The sequence below is a fragment of the Nipponia nippon genome, unplaced genomic scaffold (assembly GCF_047370975.1).
Source record: "Nipponia nippon isolate SJK-2023a ecotype South Korea unplaced genomic scaffold, ASM4737097v1 scaffold_1, whole genome shotgun sequence".
In the NCBI taxonomy this organism is placed as follows: Eukaryota; Metazoa; Chordata; class Aves; order Pelecaniformes; family Threskiornithidae; genus Nipponia; species Nipponia nippon.
The window spans coordinates 70,224,707-70,244,366 of record NW_028262290.1 but is presented as its reverse complement, the minus strand read 5'-3'; the positions used below and the strand labels follow the sequence as shown (position 1 = coordinate 70,244,366).

The window sequence follows — 19,660 nt, the reverse complement described above, 5'->3', positions numbered from 1 at the left end:
GAGTCATCCGTACTCCCTGTCTCCAGACCATGGAACTGTGATTTAACTAATGTGAGGAATAAGCAGTGGTTGTTTACAGATAGACTTTGGAAAGGAGGAGGAGTTTATGATAGACTGAATTAGTAGTAAATAATTCTTTCCATGGAAAAGTGGTTCGGTGATTCTGTGGAAAGGACTTACAGTCATCTCAGTGAGTTACTGATTTGTTTACCTTCAAGTAAAATCATATCTCTAAAGCCAGCCAGTTTTTATACTGAGGTGTAAAAGAGCTGTCCTATGTGGCAACGTGATGGATAACTTCATTATACAACTTAAGAAGCTCTTCTTCCCTTTCTTGTACCTTTTCACACTCTAGTTAATCACCTCACCCTGGTTAAACTAACTGACTACTTCAGCATTAAAAGTATGCAAAATTAACATTTTACTGCACCAGTGTCAGATAAAGGCAGTCTTTTCCATCTGGAAAACAGCCAGCCTTGTTTAAATGATTCTGTCTTCTCCATCTGATGCGTAGTCCAGCTGATGCCATTCCCAATCAAGGGATTGAGTCATGCTCTCAACTTCCATCCCTTCTCCATCTTTTTTCATAATAAGAATATAATGTAAGGATGGCTGTTCTGGGCTGTCCCTGTCTTTGATAGTGGCAGACACTGACTGCTGAGTATGTACGAACAGGAGGAGGATACAGAGATTTTTCTCCAGAATAATCTGTCAGCCTCCAGCAGTCTATGGTTCAAGTGCTTTCTGAGTCCAAGATGATGAAGTCCTGGTTACCGACACTGGGTCTGGTCCTGATCCTGACCTGTGGGCTGACATCCTGCCCAGCCTTGGCCTGTCCCCAGGGAGGTGCCCTGAAGGTTCCTCCTTCTCTATTGTATCTAATGTGAAATGACTCTGATAATTCTTTCACCTTGCTATGTACATTTTCCATCTTTCTGAGACGGAGGACAGAATCAGACCTGTACACAGCATTCAGCATATTGGTTCACTTTAGTTTTATGCAGTGATATAACAAGGCTTTTTTTTATTTTTTGAAACACTTTCATAATAATGATTTTAAGTTTGTAGTTTCATAAAACTGGGTGAAAATTGTTTTCATCCCTGGGGCCCAAATCATGTACAACCCTTTTACAGAAATTGCTGCAATTTTTAATAAAAAATATATCTGTTTGAGAGACTGTTCCCAACCACGGAGAACACCAGGCTTCCCAGTTTTTTGAAGTCTTCGTTAGAGTAAGGATTTGTATCTGTAAGACCTTATCTGCCCTTCCTATAAAGATATTGAGATAGATTCTCCTGTTGCAAGACTTTGTGTGGTAAAATTCACTGCACTTTCTCTTTGTAAGCGATGCTTATAATCTCTCCCTGAATTCTGTGATTCTGTTATCAAACAATAAGAACAGCACTGAAGCACTATTTTGAGATTTTTCTTCTTTCTTTTCAACTGAAACATTTTTCCTCAAAGCTCTTGCATGAACATTTCACAGTTTGAAAACAAAAGCCAATATGACATCACATTTTGTCACCATCAATCATTTGCTATGCAAATTGAGATGCCTACAGGACTTCAGAGAGTTCAAGGCCTGCCTGCACATGGGGCTTGTACAAACAATGAAAGATTTACAATGTGAGTAATAAGTACTTTCAGGAAAAGACCGATTACAAATCAAAGTATAAAAGGATATGGATAGAAAAAGAAAAAAGAGCAAATGTTGATCACAAAAGGGAAAGAAAGAGAATAGTGAACACATCTGGTAAAATGGTTTTATGAAACACTTTTATTTGAAAAATATACATTAAATTCTTTTGCCTGAAACTTGTGCTTACTTTTCAAATTCTGAGCAGCTTTGAAAATTAAATGTTTTAAAAATAAATATAAAAGCCCTAACAAGAGATCAAAGGGTCATCCATAGCTTGTTTCTGAGAGGTTCCCAGGGGATGTCTATGCTAAAATACAGCACCAGGGCAAGAATATAATGGTGTTCTCCCAGGCCTCAGCCATTCTCAGATCAGGACCTGCAATAAAGGTAATACCTCTGTGTTTAGTGGCCCCTGATTTTTCTTTTTCCTGCATTAATTTTTCTGATTCCCTTTTGACTTGTGTTTCAGCATTTGCAGCATCCTGTGGCAAGGAGTTCCAACACTTGTGCACTCACTGCACGAAGCATTATCTTTTGCTTGTTTTGAACTTGCCACATGCTAATGTCATGCTGTGATTCTTGCCTGATGGCATTAACTGGAAAAGTACCCTCAGTACTTAACAACAGAAGAATCGAGGCTACTGTATTAGGACAAATAAGGATGGTAATATATTTCCCATCAAGACAAGATAGGCCAGATCGAGGTCATGTTAAATGAAAGTCTCAAAGCTGCCACACTTCCCAAAAGACAGCAAACATAATTCCTCTTTCCAGTGGAGTACTCTCTGGTGACCTCCTGCAGATCTGTTTCTGAAAGGATTTTCCATCTCCTTTAAAGCCACTGGCAAAGTTGGGTTAAAGATAGACCTTAGGTGTAAAAACAAAAAAGGCTTTAAGTGCACAAATATAGATTGGAATGAATATAAAAGATAGTGCCTGTTATCAATGTTAGTGAATGGCAAGTTGAGGGGAAAAATCCTCAGGTAGAAAATTGCCTCCTATTTTACTGCCTGATTATGCAACCAGAGAGGAAGCTGTATTTACAGGCATGTTTCTCCACTCTTCCCTGCTATTACGGGTGACTTGATAATCATGATAAATTCTGACCAGGCTTCTGACCGTGTAGTGTCTGTAGGGAAAAAAACTTACTTCCGATATTCAACCCACCAGAGGGCTGTGGGCTAAGAATTTGAGATACCAGTCTGCAAGAAACAGGTGTCTCTATGTGCAGTCAATGACACCAAACCATATCCATAATTACATATAAACAGTAATAACAAAAAAGACCATGAGACACACTTTGTTATCTGGTACTGAAATCTCTCACTTAATTTTTAAGCCTCTGCTGTAGTAAGAACCTAAAGCTAATTTCCTGGCAATGTTGTAAGATAATCAGTTTCACTCTACCCAGTAGGCTCTGAAAAGAGATCTGCACCCAGATCTTTGATGGCACCATTAAGTTAACTTCCCTTTTGGAAAAATAACTGTCCAATTTTCTGTCAACAAATTGGGCACAATCATATGATGAGGTATCATAAGCAGTAAAAGCCAGATCCATTTTGAGCAACCCATACAGGGGTCTTGGGTAAAACCCAAGAAATCGTATACAAGAGTACTGTGCTAATGCAAGAGCAACCTGTTCATGGCACTGGCCATTATCTATCAATTAAGTGTAATCTGTAAGAATAACCTTCTTTGAAGGTAATTGTCTATTCTAATTTTAGTCAGACACTTCTTGGTTCATACACTGAAGAATGAAGGTTTCTATCCTTAAGGAATTATTCTGTGGAGATGTCCTGAGTATCCCCACTGGTCTCCACCTGCTTTCAGAACAGTGCAAGTCTCCTGTAGGTTTTCTGTCATATTTACCACACTGACTTCTCAGGATACTTCAGATCATGACAAATGTCTCTATGTGCCAGTTTCAGGCAACTGAACCTTTCCACCCTATTCCTTTTTGAGTGGTTGGGCTCAATTGTATGCTATCACAGTGAGTTCTTCTGCTTCCCTTCACACAAGGAAATTCCTTTTCTAGGTCGTTGATTTTCCTTTAATTTTATTGGCTATTTCCTTGGGGTTTTTTTTGCAATGAGGAGCCAAATAAGAGTTCACAATTTGCTCTTGCCTTTGCATGCATTATTTTATTTCTCTCTTACTTGTTTCCTCCACAAAGGAAAGAATCCGGATCCTTAAAAGCTTTCATTTCATGAAAATCTGTCATTATATTTGCGTTTATGTTCTGTGGACACCTTCCATTTGCACTCTGTTATTTATTTTAAATGAGGTGACTAGAATTAAGCACAACATTCAAAATAAAAGCATACAACTAGTCTGTAGTAGTATGCATTAATCTGTAGTGTATTGGTGTCTACAAGCCTCCAGACTGCATAAGGTTCCTTTGGCCTGCATACTGTGCAAACATGGAGCTCTTGCCTGGAAGATGTTTCAATCAAATTTTAAAACAGATGTTAAAAAGGTGAATAAATTATAGAAATGAGAAAGGAAGAGTGTGCAAGGGAATAAAATGGTTTATGAGCAGTTAACTCAAACCCAACTAATCTGATTGATGATGGCATTATAGAAATTTTCAGGTATTACTTTAATCCAATTTTTTATATATTTTAAAATTTAGTCCTCCAAATCCACAAATAATTAATAAATATGCTAATGGAGATGCCAACAATGACTCATTGTCTCCTATGCCTGAATCCCAAATGGTACCATTCACTTAGAGCTCATGAAGGTGTATCGTCAGCTCAGATCATATTGAATGTTTTACCTCCCACTGTACATTAACATGCCTTTGTTAACATGGAGTTTCAGCTGCAGTCAGGCTGCGCAGTTGTCTATCTTTTAAAGTGCCTTTGGAGTTCCACGTAGTTCTTCCTGGTTTTCAGTAACCTAAATTATTTTGACATCTGTGAATATGCCACCTTGGACTTCACCTTTTCCCAAATAATTAATAGACACATTAATTAATCATTTCCCTGCATTTTTAAAAGAGTTCCAATATTAGTTCTATTGTTTATGTGAGGAACACTGTACAGGAATAATCACAGAGCCAGAGTGGTAACACGTTTCCTGGGTCATTGCCTGTAAAAATAGCCATCACCTGGCATTCTTGAAATTAGAAATTATTACTAAGCAAACAGAAGGAAGTCACAGTCTCTGGTTATTCTGGGCCAATGGAGGATATTAACTCCAAAGTGAAGTTGTCTTTGAAGAGAAAATGCTGATTGTACCTCTTCTGTTTGAAATGAAAGGTATCCACAGGTCTCAAATGCAGGAATGTCCCCTGGGAAAACATACAGTGTCTCAGGTAGAATGGACAAATCAGGGCTGCACAAGTGAAAAGCAGTGTCTTAAAATTCGCCTAGAAGTAGATCTTGCAACTCATTGACAATAGCAGGGAGAACATTTAAAAATAAATCTCTAATATGTGCATAAGTTTTCAGTCTGAGAATAAATTTAAAGATGTGTCTTCAGATAGATTTCACTGCAATATTCTGATCTAGAAACGCCAATAAAGTACTGTGATCATAATTTTGGAGGTAAGATGATTACAACTTAGCCAAATATAGCTAGAAAAAGTAGTCTGGTCACAGTAGCTTCCTTTTACGTAGTCAAATAGCAGAGAATCTCTGTTTTTGAAGTAGTGGCCTTTTGATACAAAAGGTGGTGCTGTAAATTACCTCATGGGACTATTCATACTTACTGGGGTTTTCAAAAGCTTGAAGCTTCTGAACTCCTACGGAAAGCAACAGAAATTAGGCAATTTCTAAAAATTCATTAAGCATCTGTGTCTAAATTCCTGTGTCTAAATGTCTAAGTTCCTGTGTCGTAATACTGGTAGTGTCATATTAATTTCTGAGCATTTGGGTTTGGTTTCTAAGTTATTTACAAGCTTTTAAAATTTTACCTTGGATACTTTAGTAGATTGTGGGGCAATGACTGAACAGTCTTTTTGCCACGCCAGATAATTTCAGTTTATGAGAGTAAACAAAACTGAGGGAAACTGGGAAAATTATCTCTGAGCAGAAAAAAGGTTAATTAATGGATTTCCTGGAGACAGTAGATACAAGTTACTTTTAAGGCAATCTATTCTTCTTAGGAATGAAAATTACTTTCTTATAGACCCTACCAATTTGGAAAGACAAAGATTCAGAGCACAGATGGTTGTAATACAGTTGGCACATCAGTTACTATCAGCTTTTTGTCACTTCCAATTCTTGCATTTTGTTTTCTGCCCTGGAAGAGTTTCCAGGTATAAACAACATTTTACGCAGCTTTGTTGGCGACAGCTGATACTGTTTCAGTTCTGAATTTCACATTACTAAAAAGACCCTGGAAAAATTTAGAGAACAACAAAAATAATCTGGATGGAAACAATGGGAGACAAAATTGGTTTATGGGGACAGAGTATAAAAGTGAGGCATGCACAGTTTTGTCAAGAGATGACTGCAGAGGAAAGGTGGTAAGAGAGAGCAGTATGCTAGTAGTATATAATGGCTGAAGGTTTTTCAACTTCAGGAAATTCATGTGGTTTAAAAAGATGCAATTATGTGTAATAAAAAGTAAGGGAGAAAAAAAATCAGGTATATGAATAGTGTAACATCAAGACTTTAGGTTTTGAAGCATTTTAGCAATTAAACGTTTAAGTTAGGAGAGTATTCGTCCTAACGAAAGCTATGGTACATCTGCTGGGTGAGACTGTGGGTGTGATTCAACTGCAGATTCAGACACCTAACAGAAGTGTCTATTGATAGTGGAGATGCTCACATATAAGTGAGTGTCAGAGTCAATGGGGCTCTGGGACTTGTTCATTTGCCTAAACATAGGCATCTAGCATCATTTAAGTTGCCATGGGCATCACGTTTACCCAAAAGATCTGGCAGATCTAGCACAGGTTGTAGAGGAGATTCATGCCCGCCCTGGAACAGCAGCTGGTGGCCAGACAGGCTGCGGTAGCAGGAACCTGCCTTGGGGCTCCGGATGCTATCGTCTGTGTTGGCAAAGTCTCCATCAACTTCAGAGGGAGTTGAGACCCTCCACCTCTGGCTCATGTGCAGACACCTCCTATAAACACCTCAAGTGATGTTTCAGAGTCCAGAGTTGAATCCTGCCTTAGCTGTTAATATTTCCATGACAAGGTAATTTCTGTAGTTAAATCATAAAGTCAGCTGCAAATTATTAAGTAACCTCAGCTATAAAGGATCTGGAAATTAATTCTGATACGTAATTAAATCATACGGTGTCTTTTCTGTTATAATGCTCTTAGAATAACATGATAAAATTTCAGTGCTTAAATGAATGAAATTTTAACAGTTTTGAAAATTATTTGTATCTTTCTAACTTCTTTTGTGAAATCTTTTGGGATAGCAAAAATCTAAGCAAAAATATTCCACATCCTTTCCTATTGGCATCTCTGTTTACTTTGGAAATGTCACAAGTTCTTACATTCTAAATAACTTAATTATTTAGCATTATCTGAATAATATGTAATAAAAAGAGACAAATCATCATGTTTTTTTCAGTAGCAAGTGCATCATACCTGAGTAAATGACCTGACTTTTCCATTAGAGATGACATGGTGTGCTCAGAGTACTCACACTCAAAAGAAAAGAAGATTTATTTTTAACAGTGTGATGAACATTTAAATACAGAAATGGTTCAGCAAGTCTTTCCAATAGTTTTTCTTTTTTTGTATCTATTTCACATTATAAATAGATAGCACATGATTTTGACTTTAAAAATATTCTTATGTTTTAAGAATCAAAATAGAAGTGTGTGTCTCAGAGTTCAGTACATGCAATGTTTATGTCAAATGATCTTTCACTGCCACTAGTTTCCGTGGGAAAATAAAGTTTTACTACAATTTTGAGGCCTGCTGGGGAAAAAAAAACAACCAACAAGACCACACCTGATTTGTGTATTTCAAACATCCAAATACATTTTAGTGAAATATGATTTGATATATTTTACAATCTACTTGACATGCAATGAAATCAATTAATTATTTTCTGTTAGGACTAAGTCTGTTTCCCTGACTCATGAACAGCCACTCTATAACAACACATTATCAGAAAAAGCCTGGCTTACAGCTCAGCCTTAGCAGCTGGTCATAAAACCACACTTCAAAAAGATGACAAAACCAAGATAAAGTATAATTCACAATGTAAAAACAAAACAAAAACTCAAGCCTTAAAACAAAATGTTTTATTGTCTGAAGCTGAAAGAATTGACATGTTGTTAATACTCTGTATTGTGCTTTGCTCCTGCCTTTATCTTCAATAAAGGATGACAGTGTTACAAACTTCTGGAAGAGATCGAGCACTGTCACTTTTATCAAATGTGGTATCAGCATTTTTCTTTAGTGGTTTTGCAACAACGTTAACTGCTCTACCTTCGCTTAGGAAATAAGTTGACTGCTTACTTTGTACCAGCATTTTGATTCTTGCAGTGAATTTTGAGGGTGCACTGAGGAAAGGAAATAAACACTCAGAAGACAGGGATTTTGGGGTGTATAAAGAAAAGGGTAGTTGCCTTTGAACGTATTTTGGTTTTGGTTTGCCTTCTTTGTCAGTATATGCCATTTCTGAGTACTGAATCACTGTGTAGGTTGAAATCCTTTAACTCTGCAGTTTTCCAGAGCAATTTGTTAAGACTGGGAAATGAAGAACTAGCCTAGTGGATGAATAATAAGCTAGTACTTCTCACATTTAACTCTCTGGTGGATAACCCTCTATCTGAAGCTCTCATTTAAGTCGCATTTAATACTACTATTTAACATAACTTGCTTAGCACTTAAATGCATTAAGGTGAAAAGCTCGTATATTCAATGAGGAAGTTGCAACTTCTGTCTGCTTAACAGCTGTCAACAAAGCAACTCTGTGAAGGAGGAATTATCCGTACATGTTAGCTATGTATGGTAGCGGGGGATATATGACCTGGTTTTCTGTGATTAGGTAGCTGTCTTACTGTAACTCATGTACAGTACGTGTCAGGGTTTGTTTTGCACAGGGATCCTTACTGCTAATTTCACATAGCAATGAGATTATGCAGCTTAGTGCATAGTAGAAACACAGAAAAAAGGACTTTAGGTTTTCTTTTCGGATCTGTAGGTTAGAAGAACTCATCAGAATAACAGCTATATGACTGAAAGACCCTGTTATAGATATTTCAGTAATATAAATAAATGTTGAATCTCAGTGGATACTTGTGGAAAATTCCTTACAAAGCACACTACAAATGCTAATAATTCTTGAATAATTTGATATATGCAATTTCCTGTCACATTCTATTATGTTCATATACAGAGCCAGGAAAAATGCTTTGTTTTTACATACTAGATTGTAAAAAATAAATTTAAAGGTACTGGACTGATATATGTGATATGTGTTGCTAATGCTTTTTAAAAGAGGAGATATGAGCAGAAGCAATCAGCCAAATAAATTTGTATTTTGTGCCAATGCACTAAAGAAATCTCTAATGACTCCATTTAAAAAAAAAAAAAAGTAAGAGAGCTTGTTTTACAGTGATTGTACCTATTAAGGGAACATAGTAGATTCGATTGGAAATAAGATACCCAAACCACTTGTGTATTTCAGTTTGAAGACAGGCTTGTGATATGATGACTCCCCAAAGTCTTCATTGAGGTAAGCAGGACTTGAACAAATAGCAGAGTGAGCGGGATGCCATGGGTTAAGCAGCCTTTCCACTCAAAGATATTCCACAAGTGAGAACTGAGGATGCAATGATGAAGGCGGGGGTGGAGGAAATAAAGTGCACTGGTAATTTAACGCTTCCTTTGATAGAGCAGTGCTCTCTTATTGATCAAAAAGTTACAGACTTATTGGAGAGACTCAGATGGACTTTTGGTGTACTATATGGTAAGAAGGCGTGCAAAATTTTTGCTTTTTAAGCCATGTATGTTCAGTCTTAGATCTTAGATCTGGTACTCTATCAAAGTATTACTGAAGTCAGGATATTTCAGGTAAGGCTACGATTCAGTTCTTCTTCCCAAAACAACCATAAAAAAATAGCAAAACTAATCTGTGCATTTTCAACAAAGAAATTAAGATTTGAAAACATAAAACTAGATACAACAATTGCAGTGGGAAACAGAGTAGAAAAGGAAGCTTAGTTCCTTCAATCGATAGTCCTCTCTGTACCTTTTGTGCATGCTTCAGTAGTTCTCCTTCCATTCTTCTATATTAAGCCACTTTGTAGGATTAGGACAGATGAATGATTATAGCTAAAATCTAAACCCCACTGGGATTATGTCAAAACTTTCCTAATCTCTTCCTACTCCTTCAGTGATAATATTTTATGCATTTTTCCTTGAAATAGCCCAGAGCAGGGATCCCAATCCTGTCTGCCGTAGTTCTATGTGTACCTAGGGCTCTGTAGAACCCACCTCAGCATATTGAACCCAATTATGCCCCCATTTAATTGCTTATTCTCAATGGAATTTCAATAGGATTACAGTCACTCTAACAACTTTGAAATATCTGAATTTATGCTAAGCACTGGCCTTCAAGTGAAGAAAGCTGCAAATGCTCATTAGGAGGACATAATTCGATTTCAGGACATAGTCTGTATTTTGGGTATTTTTTTTTTCCCCACAGCTAGGGTAATTTGAAAAGGTCTTAATGCAAATGGAAAACATTCTATCTAAACACTTTCCAAAGGTGAGCACAAAGGGAACATCTTGCAGCGTGTATTCGGTAAGTCATAGAAACACTGGTCATCCAACACCAGATTCTGCTAACTCTTGTTGTGTATGTATAACACATCTTCCTCCATAGATAATTCCACTGATTTTAAATAAGTAATTATGTTTATTAATATAATTATGTTAGCACAAGAGCTCTCTCTAGTGGAGCCAATGCTGCTTTACTGGTTGTGTTGCTTAGATACTGAACAATAGTAGAAATACTTAATCCTGCTGGCTCCCAAATACAGCTAATGTCAGAATGGCATTACAGTCACACAGCATATGAGAAATACTGTGTGTGTGAAATATTTTAAAAGAAGTAATTTGCAAAAGGTGCTGGAATGAAATCTTTGCCAGTCACTAACATCGTTGCCCTCAGCAGAGCTTGGATTTTTTTGAAGGTCTCTATGGGCTGTTCAAGAAGAACATGAGATTGTTTCTGAACATCCAATTATATTTGTGAAGCCTTTTTTTCCACTATTCTTTTCTGAGATATGTTGGCTAGAACTGGACAAAACACAGAATGAATTGATGCTCTGTGTGTTCCATCGGAGGACCATGATGCTGCACTACATTTATGTCTCTCATCCTGCTCCATAAAGAACAGCCCAAGCCCCACTGTTGTGCCAGGTGCAGCAGCTTTCAAGAAAACATTGTAGTAGGTAGAGAAGTTCAGGAGACAAGTGGTCCATCCAAACAGCCTTTTCCCTCAACTGTGTGGCTGGCTTTTATATCCAGAAGAAATCAGACATTGAGAGAAAAATCTGAGAGATGTGTGCAACATAACAGCTCATTTTGCATTAATCACACATTGGTTCTGTTGACTTTCTCGTTACTTTGCACCTACTAGTGGTGGGTAAGGAGAAGGAAAAATTTAAGATAGTGCTTTTGGAGAGAGCAAGAATTAATTCACGTTGCATGGTCTTTTCCCTTTTTTTTAAAAAAAAAAAAAGCTGTTAAAGAAACAAGCTAGTTCTGCTATGGAAACTATATTGCTTGGATTGGAAATCAGTTAAATTGACTAGTAAAAATGGCATGTTTCTGTGATGGTACATGGTTAACAGGGAAGTGCCCCAGGGTTTAATGTAATGGTCAGTGTTGTTTTAACAAATTTGTTTATGCTGGTGAGTAGTGGGATGACAAAATCTGTAGCAGACAGTTATTTGGATTAGTTACCACTAGGAAAGATTATGAAAAACTAGGTAAGCTGTGAGGTGTGGAGCAGTTGAGGAAATTGAGGTAAACCACACTGGGAGGAATCAGAGCACTCTTACACCCTGGTTACTCCATTATCTTCCTTTCAGATCAGGCAAAGAAATGTAGGCCTGCATCCTAAAAGAGAAACAAATCTAAGTGGGAGCAGTTAAAAACAGTTCCACTGAAGTGAAAAGGAAATATCTAAGGAGGCCAAAGCTGAGGGCATAAGATGCAGAGGACTGAGGGCCTTCTGTTGGCTTTGTGGTTTACACGGTTCCACCATTACAACTGGCAGGTGGTTCACAAAGGATTTGCAGCCTGGAAGCCTGCCCTAAATGTAAGTAATTATGACCTATTCTTAAAAGAGTTCCTTTTTTTTTTTTTTTTAGAGTAGCAAAAAGAGCATCCATCTTTCTTGGCAGTAGCCTGGTTGAACACCAGGTACTTTCAGAGAATTGAGGAGCCTGTGGTCCAGTTCCCTTCTTTTTTTTCCCAGAAGCCAAATCTTTTGAAAGAGAAACATGTATTTCCCTTCATCATGGCTTCTCCCACATCCTCCTCATGTGCCTGCCCCATAACCAGACTGGTGTTGAAGTAACTATCTAATAACAGCAAGTAATTTTTCTGAGGAGCCTGTTTGAGGAGGCATTGCTAGGGAGTTTTTGAAAGTTTTAACATCCTGCAAAATAACATTTCTTTGCCTCCTGCTTCTGCCTGCCTGTTCCATGTTGTAGCTAATGTTCTTTATTACTTTGTGTTTGTTTTTTATGATTGGTCTGCTTCTTTTAAAGTCCTTCAGCACTTGTTTTTGAATGACTCACCCTTCTTGAATGTCACCAGAGGCAAATGGTATGGTATTCAGGCAAGCATCTGCACTCATTGTCTTTGGCTTCTCTTAGTGTTAAAGGAGAGAAATGTGCACCTTTAGGGGCTCAGATCATGTCCTTTTAAAAATTACATCTAAAGTAGGTTATGTGAATCATGACTTAAAATGACTATTTTATACCCAGTTTGAGTACGAAAAGAAAAGTGAATGGACAGTCTGCTACTATCTTCAGGACCAAGGCAAAAGTTTTCTTTCATTTTTTATGTGACAGGACAAACTGTTTCAAGAAGCAACTGACTCAAAGGTGTTACCAGGAATCTAAATAGAAAGCAATATGGGGAGCTGAAGACATGTAACTGGGAGACTAATCTGGCTTGCAGGAGCATTATTACTAGTGAGGAAGAGGAGTGTGGCCTATCCGTCCACCCTGTTTGAATTTGGCAGGGCTGGCAGGTGGAAGTTTGTAGTTTTTCTCTAAGACTGAACACACTGATATGGCCGTCACTTGGAGCTGAATCTTTAGGTGTTCAAGTTGTTATTTTTACACATTTACTTCTTAAAATAGGTCTTCAGCTTTAATTTTGTACGTTGGCATTTGAAGAAAAGCAAGATTCCTTCATGCCTGCTTTCTCTTCTTCCTTTTCTTCTTTGATTTGTGCAATACAAAATCACCATCCCTGACAACGACAGATAAATTTCAAATTCTGGGTTGAACAGTTAGTGTCTCAAGTGTTTTATTCATGGGCACCATATGCAAAAAGTGAGTAGTTTTTCCTATTGTGGAAAAGTAATGTTATGTGCAGAACTGCCAAAGTTACTTGAATTTGACTTAGCTGTGTTTTCAGGTGAACCTAGAAATAAATGGAAAGTTGAAAAAAGCAGCTACATGTTAAATACCTAGTATACCTGTAGTTTTAATTCTTTTAGGTCAAAAAATATTCAAATGCATTCACAGTATTTTTGATTGAAAGAATTTGTAATTGGATTTCCAAACATGCTGCTTTCATCTTGGGCAGTACAATATGCACTTTGATAATAACATGGCTATGTCATTAGAGAGAAGTCCATTTACTAGTTTAGGCATAAAATGAAATACAGAAGAAGACAATAAAATGCTTTCTAACATAATGCACCTTATTTTTTATTGTATTCAATAGAGGCATGATGAATAAGTAATTTTGTAAGTGCATCAGAAGTACACCTTGCCTGATCTCTTAGAGGTGTTGAGATTTCATTGCTATTGAGATTATTCGTAATATCACTTTAATTTCTAATAAAGTGCATAGAACTTTATAATGTATCAAAATATGTGCCCACAAGCTGCTTAGATCATCTGCTGGTAGAGGCAAACTTCTGCACTATAAAAGTAATCCAAGACAGGAGGAAAGGAAATTAAATGAAGATGAAAAGTAGCATCTTCAAAATTACTTCTTTTTTAGATATAAAGCCCTTAAAAAATAATTTCCTTATTTTCACTTATTCACACTCTTTTACTGGTAGTTGAGCTATAGATCTATAAGCTGTTCTGGGCATTAGTTACATTTTCCCTTATGTTTAATGTTATCTCATGCAAATTAGATTTGCAGCAAACTAATCTGGTCCAGGTAGTAAACGTCACTGCTTGAATTATTTTATTCATCCATTCCTTTTTTTTTCTATAGCATTTATGCAATTACCAGTGCTAGTGGGATTCTCCCCTCCCTCCCCCCATGAAATCAGAAAAAATTAAATCCAAGGAACCTAAATAAGGTTTACAATTTTTTTCTAGCTTTTTTTTTTTTCTTTCCCAGGAGAAAGAGAAAAGAGCTTTATTTGCTTTTAAGACATCCACAATTTAAAATTTAATATCTGAACATAAGTAATTTTCCTAATAATAGCAGCACTTATTATATTCATAGGAAATTCTTGAAACTGGCTGATTTTGCAACCTCAAAGACAATAGCAAAACCAGTGGAGTAGTTCTTTGTCAGAAGGTGTGCAGCTCTGGTTTTGGACTCTCAGCATTTCATACGTGGCAGTTCTGCCTGCTTAATAATAAAGAAACTCTTATGACTACAAGTGTATCTAGACTGATTTTACATTGTATTTGTTTTGAATTTTGTTGCTCACAGGGCGAAAATAAGGCTTTTGAATTGATCATTGTTTCTTTTTAAAAGTACATTTGAATTATGTACTTTATTGGAAAAAGTATCACAAAATAAAACCTGGTAATTGTTCTAGCTTTTGAAAATGTGCGTCGGTATTAATGCTTTTGATGTTAATAATATCCTTTCTCTAGAACTGATGAAACATTGAAAATAATTGGGGATTCATTTTGCACATTGAGCCTTCATATTCTGAAGCTGAATTGATGTTCAAAATTGCACCTACTGAAACACTGACCATTTTGAAAGCCACACTTCCTCTTGAAAAGATTTCTTTTGAAACCTTGATGAATCAGGCAGGGAGTTGTTGTACTGTCTATTGCCAAATATAGTCTCTGACAGTTTGGGGTTTTTTTTGTTAAGTAAAAGGCTGGCTATGAATTCAGTTTTAGAATACAAAAAAAACCCAATCCATGATATACTGCAAGAATTTAAAGTGGAAAATATCAGCTACTATAATGGCTCATTAGTAATAAGTGTGTTAGATCTGTGAACCATGTTACTGGGGGGGTGGACTTTTTTCTTCCCCTCACCAGATTCCATGGCAGATGACCTTACATACAGAAATAGTCCAGGCTTTTTTTTTTTTTTTAATTATCCCTCATAATTTGCTAGACCAAATCAACTTTGCTATTAAAATGGGCTTAGTTGCTTAGATAGACTAGAGTATAAATAATGATGCGCTGTGATACATATTGTGATTTGCAACTAAGAAGATTAAAGATTCTCTTCAAAAGATAAAAAAAAACCCAAACCACACTGCCATCAGATTCTCCAAACCTTCATGCAAGTGACCTGAAAAAGCAAGCAAAGAAATTATGTGTCCTCAGCCATGTTTGCTTTCAATAAATTTTAGAAAACTGGGGAAAATTCTGGGAAAAAGAGTGCCCCTCATGTTACCCTGAGACTCCAAGAAGGCATGTGATAAGGTCTGGGAAATTATAGGGTGGGTTTCATGCTGTGGTAAATTAAGAGAACACCCTGCGGTCATAGTAGCTCATAAATAACCAAAAAGATCAGACTAAAATTAATACTGGTCAACATGGTTTCATGCAAAATAGATCTTTGTTAAACAAACTTGCTTTTATTCTTTGATAATGATAAATATGGCTGATACGGCAAAGGAGTAGGTGTGATGCACTTAGACATTTAGAAGACATTTGACTTTGTACAACATGCTGTTCTGATTTAAAAAAAAAAACCTATCACTATACTGTGTCAATAAAACACATTAAATAGATTAAAATCGGCTCGCTGACAGGTAATGCAGGTAGTTGTCAGTGGAGAGCCATCATTGAGTGTAGGTGTTTCTCACGATCTTCTTCAGGGACGGATACTGTGCTCAGCACAGTACAACTCCTGCCTCAGTGTTTATGAAGCTAATACAAGACCATTGCTGATAGATTAACGGAATGGTAAATAATCATGAGGACAACATAGTCTTGTGTAGAGACTCTGCCACTTGCCACCCACTTTAACATGATTTCTTTTTCTCCATAGGGAGCTACCTGTTTGAACTGTGGTCTGTGGTATACATCATATTCACAGGATGTCAGAGTAGTTCATTGAAGAGTTGTGGCCTCAAAGTCTATGAATCTACGAAGTGGTGGTGTCTGTGTGTTAAAAACCACAATGGAATAAGGTTAATGGATTGGTGGGAGGATTTGGTAAATTTCACAGGGAAACTGAAGATTTCTTTTTGTTGTTATGGAACATGAAGTATGGGAAGCTGCTTGTGTTTAGCATGGGGATGAGCAGTCAGCCAGTTATATATCTGATTGATTAAACCAATACTTGTAAAGAGAAAGACATGCAATGGAATATAGGTACCATGCCTGAGTCACCAATGTAATGTGCAGATGGCTAAACTGATGGCCTGAGTCTTTATGATCCTCACAGCACATAGGCAGCAGTACCTGGTGCAGATCCTTGGTGGGACCTAGGTGCCCCTTAGCCCTATTCACCCAGCATTGTACCTTTATAAATCAACCTGTCTCAAACCAGTCAGTCCTGACTTTTGGGGGGATTTAGGTAGCCATATTATGCTAGGACTGGAGGTCACTTATGTCCAGCTAGCTTAGGGACCACTGGCAGATCATGTGTGGAGATGCCCAGAGGAGGCTTTCATTCTATGATTCTATGATTCTATGATTCTATGTTCATCATACAGTTTACCTCTGTGACGGAGGAGACAGATCTGTAGCCCTTGCTGGGACATTGCAGTACTTCATAAACGTAGCGACAAAAAATAAATTCTGATGAGGGACACCAACTGCCAATTATAGTTCTTTGGGTAATACTTCATTCTGGTGGTCTTTACTTTTCCGCCTTCAAGAATGCTGCTGAGTGAATAACATGCAATGGAGAATATCCTACTTTGCTCCTATTGCTGGTCTTTTAATCTTAACTTTTTATTTCCTGGGGCTGTGTGTGTGCAATGCTGGTGGGGCTTGTGGGCAATATTTTGGGTTCCCTTCCAATAAGTTAGACATCATTGTGGTAGAGCAGTGTGTTGATGGTACTCTTCCTATATCAGCAACATCACATGGAGCCCTTTTTGCAGTAAGGCTTGTAGTTTTCTGCAGTATTAGTGTTGGCAAGTATAAGTTCTGAGTAAGATTCATTTATATAGAGATAGATGGATCTAGATAGTAATTTTAAATGATGGTCTTACTGAATCAAAATAAAAGAGCACAAAAACATAGTAAGTGTAATTTCCTGGAAGGAGGAAGGACATGCCCCTTAGAGTTTTGGGATAGCCAAAACTGACCTTGCAAACAGATGCACAGAGAAATTCAACCCTTATATATTTCCAAAACTCAATGCTAGTTTGTTTCAAAATTGGGGAAGAAAAAAAAAAAAAGAACCAACTGTTTTTGAGAAGATACTGAGGAACTAAAGCATTCCCCTGCTAGTGAGACAGAGTTGTTCTTTGATTATTGAGAGCTAGGAAGATTTTTATTGTTTTATTTCTTATTTCTTCTGAAATCATTCCCGTGTATGAAAAGGAGGGCAGTATTTTGTCTCTGCTGATACAGCTTTCTCTATTGCATTTTAAATGATGGCAAAGGTCTTAGAAGTCTGGGAAGGATATTTTTTTACTCTAATATATTAACCTATATCAATATTTTAGATTTATGTTTATTTCCTTACTCTGTTTTTCTCTTCCATTGACAGTTACCATACTCAATCATACTCTTCTCTTGAAACAAAACTAATGCAGCACATACAACATGTGTTTCTTACCAAATGAGTTTATTAAAATGTAAGATTAAAAAATGTTTTAGAAGGGCAAGCATATATCAAGAAGTCCTAAAGGAGAAGCTGTTGAGCATATCTTTCTTCAACAGTAAAAATTTCTATTGATTCTCAGTAGTCAGCACTGTGTTCTTCACTTTCTAACATATTGGAGTAAGCTGAAAGGAATATACTTTCAGAAAGGCTGTGGGTAAAACTAAACACTACACAAATAATTTGGAATTTTCCTTTCAGCAGGAGTAACTGCTTATAGCTGTAATGTTATGTGTGTATGTACAGGCAACATTCTGGGATTTTCTTAGGCATTTCTTTGGATGTATGTATTCTTATGCTTACTGATGTCTGGGTTTCAGCAACATTTTTGCTGTTGCTTTCCTGACTTTTGTCTTATAACAACAACATAATGGATTTAATTAACGAGTGTGGATGCATTTGAGTATCTCCAGAGCCTTGTTCCATGTATGGACTCTATGTTTTATCAGAAGTTCCGAGTATATAAAAAGTAGCTGTAACTATAAATGCCTGCTTTTATTTTTTTTTTTTTATTTTTCAGAGAGACCACAGAATTTATTGAAGAAATTAGTTTTTACACATTTTTGAACCTATTATTCATGAAAGAAAAAAGAGTGAGATAAGTCCCAGAAACAGAAAGGTAATCACATCTGATTTCTACCAGTTGCACATGGTTTGCACATGGCATTGAAAAAACTGTGTTACAATACCATAGTCAACAATAAACACTGACAAGAATTTCCTTTGTCTCCTACTGTGGCGTTTGAATCTGTATACTCTTACTTATATTTTTCATTCAAAATCAAAAGCACCATGGAAAAGATGACAGAACTCCAATTTCCTTTCAGTTCATCCATTTTCCATCATGCTTATCCTCCTGGGAAATATTTTCATATGTTCCTCTCACAGCATTAAAAGATTCCTACAACTATCTCAAGTGATCTCAGCAATCACTTGTTGCTCAGGTGCTATTTCCTTGAATCTGTTCATATGGGCTTGGTGTTTGTTCCACCGGCTAATCAGATAAAATAAAAATTTTTGTGTGTATACCAAACCTGGGCTTCCCTCTTCATATGTCAGCAAATGGCTGCTGTCCAAGTACATGGTACTCCTCCTATAAACATGTACTAAAAAGGCTCTCAGTGCATAACGGACAGAAGATTAAGTGGACAGGGGGAATAAGATTCAGTAAGCTATTTGGGAGTGTAGTTTCCATTAATTTGAAATCTGCTGTGCTGAGAAACATGAATGTTTTTGTGACTCCAGGTTCAGTCTAACTAAAGGATTCCCGTCCATCGAGGCTCTGGGCTGGGACACCCAGCACCAGGTTCCTGACTTGAGAAGAGGCATTTGATATGTAGACTTGTGTGTTAGGAAATACCTAATCTGTCACCTGTGATCTTCACACCGAACCAGGGAAGAGCCTGTGGGATGTTACACTTTGTCCCTGGAGTCAACCCAAGATCCTGCTAGCAACGCAAGGACCAGGTCACTTTCCCAGCCTGGGAGCCCTTTGTTGTTGACTTTTTTTTCCAACCAGGCGGGTAAGTCAGACTGGTTTATGTGTAGTCATAGTGATTGTGACACTGAGCTGGATGAAGGAAAAAAATTTATGTCATGAGTTCTACTGCGAAAGAACAAAACCTCATTATTTTCACCGAGTAGTGTCTAGCAGTAGCATTTATCTCATAAAATTGAGACCTTGCCACAGCATTTTGTGCCATGGTGCCTTTGGAGTGTGCTCTTACAGGTTGGAGTTGGACATGGTGGGTGATGGAAAGTCCTTCCTCCATTCCAGGGTCTGGCTGCAGACCTCGGCCATTTGTGGGCTCTGTGGCCAGCTCACATCCTTCCCCCTTCTCCTTCT

General features: G+C 37.3%; 1 long non-coding RNA gene across 1 annotated transcript in view; it reads left to right on the top strand.

Moving 5' to 3' along the window:
• LOC148057414 (uncharacterized) overlaps positions 1-19,331 on the top strand; it is a 33,298-nt gene extending 13,967 nt beyond the window's left edge. Inside the window, exons 3-4 of the long non-coding RNA XR_015705056.1 lie at positions 18,335-18,433; positions 19,060-19,331. This is a non-coding gene — a long non-coding RNA (uncharacterized LOC148057414). The remainder of the gene's footprint in view (positions 1-18,334; positions 18,434-19,059) is intronic.
• The last annotated feature ends 329 nt before the right edge of the window (positions 19,332-19,660 follow it).